The 2,472-nt window shown below is 38.8% G+C and overlaps 1 non-coding gene across 1 annotated transcript; it reads left to right on the plus strand.

Annotated features, from left to right (window-relative positions):
- Positions 1-2,123: 2,123 nt before the first annotated feature.
- Positions 2,124-2,230, plus strand: LOC122086620. Its single transcript, XR_006142494.1, has one exon. It is a non-coding gene; the product is annotated as a small nucleolar RNA R71 (small nucleolar RNA).
- Positions 2,231-2,472: the final 242 nt, after the last annotated feature.

The raw sequence follows: 2,472 nt of genomic DNA on the forward strand, positions 1-2,472 counted from the left end.
CTTCCTTATTGTATTTTAACACTTCAAGTAATTCCTCTTCTTGGCTAGAAGTCAAATCTAAAGAAATTATTACTGGAAGAGTCTGGTCAGGCCCTAGGAAAGTATACCTCAAATCAGATGGCAACTCCTTAAGATCTAGCTTTGGGGGCTCCGCTATAGAAGGTTTGGGAATGGAATTGAAGGGGGTCCTAAGGGCTCTATAGGTGATTGGAGACTCCAAACCTCAGACATAATTTGACATCAAAACGACCCAATTGTTCCATACACTCTTGAAATTCAGAATCAAAATCAATATCAAAATATGCCTCAATGGAATCTGGAATTTCCTGGAGCATATGGACTTCCTTCTCATGGGGATTTGGTTGCTTACCCAACCTAAAGACATTAAAATCTATAGAAATATTTCCAAAAGAAAGTTTTATGGTACCGTTCCTACAATTAATTATGGCATTTCTGGTTGTAAGGAACGGTCTATCAAGAATAATTGGGATCTAGTCCCGAATGGTGGTAACTGGTTGGGTGTCTAAAACAATGAAATCAATAGGGAATAAAAATTTTCTAACTTTAACTAAGACAGCCTTAACCATTCTTTTAGGAATCTTGACAGATCTATCTGCCAACTGAACAGTAGTTCCAATGGCTTTCAATTCTCCCAATCCTAGTTGCTTATACACATGTAAGGCAAAAGATTCACACTTGTGCCAAGGTCAAGTAAGGCATGCTCAATGTAGGTATTACCTATGACACAAGCTATGGTAAGGCTCCTTGGATCCTTATACTTGGTGGCTATAGGCTGAGTAATTATAGAACTAATGTTGCCTACCAAGAATGCCTTTTTTGGCACACTAGTGATATGTTTATGAGTACACAAATCATTCAGGACCTTTGCATAGGCGGGGATTTGGGATATGGCATCCAAAAGAGGGATGTTCACTTCTACCTTTTTTGTCTAAATTTTTTTTCATGGAAGCAGTCTTCTTTTGTTTACCAAGCGATTAGGAAAGGGGACAGGAGGAACATAAGGGCTATTAGGGATTTGTCCTTTTTTAGAAGAATCCTTTTTGATGTCCTCAAAAAAATCATGTTTAGTTTTAAAAGAATCTTTAGGTTCATAAGACGAACCTGGAACAAGAGGTACACTTGTGTCCTCAATAGAAGGAGAGTTAATAGGAGTAATAGATGATGAAGATTTAGGAACACTCTGTTGGTACTCTCAGCCACTCCTAAGAGCATAAACAATATTACATTGGTTGGAGAGCTCTTGTTGTGGAATCTTTTGAATTAAATTCAATTGATTTGAAACTGGTTGATGATTCATATTCACATTCCTGGGATTTGGTTCAGGCTAACTAGGCATCTTCCCTTTCTCCCTTTCATACAAAACATTAGCAAGTTGGGAGATTTGCTTCTCCATGTTATGGTGGCTTATCATGAAAGTACTCATGAGAAGTTCCATGCTTTTCTCTAAAGAAGAAAGCCTAGCCAAATCACCACCTCCTCTCATGAATCCTAGAGGTTGATTTACAGGAGGTGGTGGAATAGTAGATTGAGTGGGGATCCTAAAATTGTTCTTCTGATTTGGGAGCATATTCCTTTGATTGGCTTGCTGGGGAACAAACTACCCTTGACTCAAGGGTTGAAAATTAGGACCTACTTGATTATTGGCTTGATTCCAAGAGACGCTAGGATGGTTCCTCCATCCTAGATTATACGTATGACTATAAGGGTTGTTTGAGACATGGCATTCACATTTTTAGTACCTACATTTAAACCATTCACACTAGAAATATTAGGGCACTCCTCCATCACATGCATAGGAGATTGGCACCAATTACATATAGGCACAGAATGATTTATTTGGTTCAGTTGGGCAGGTCCTTTGACTACTATGGCTTCGAGTCTCTTGATAAGACTCTTAAGTTGATCCTCTTTGGTCACTTGTCCTCTCAATTTCTTGAGTAGACTCCCGCTCTCTGATTTTCTCAGCCAATTCAAGTAAAAAGTTCGAAGCGTAGTCTTCATCTATAAAAGATGTAAAACCTTTGGGGCACATAGACTCCAACAATTGCTTGGTCTGATAATCAATACCCTCATAAATGATTTGACAAAGTTGCCATGTATCAATTCCATGGTGAGGGCATTCTTGAAGGAGGTCCTTAAATCTCTCCATAAATTTGGAGAATGACTCACTAGGTTTCTGCCTGAATTGAAGAATCTCACTCCTGATTTTATTGGTTTTATGAAAGGAAAGAATTTTTTCAGGAAGACTAGAGTAAGGGATGGGTAATGGAATTGGCAGGCAGACCATAGAGCCATTTCTTAGCTTGGTCCTTGAGCGCAAAAGTTATGATCCTTAATTTTACAGCATCATCAGTCAACTATTGGACTTTAATCAAAAGGCAAACCTCTTCAAATTCCCTAAGGAATAGGTATGTATCCTCAGAGGGTAGCCTATGGAAGTGGGGCAACATA

The sequence above is a fragment of the Macadamia integrifolia genome, chromosome 1 (assembly GCF_013358625.1).
Source record: "Macadamia integrifolia cultivar HAES 741 chromosome 1, SCU_Mint_v3, whole genome shotgun sequence".
In the NCBI taxonomy this organism is placed as follows: domain Eukaryota; kingdom Viridiplantae; phylum Streptophyta; class Magnoliopsida; order Proteales; family Proteaceae; genus Macadamia; species Macadamia integrifolia.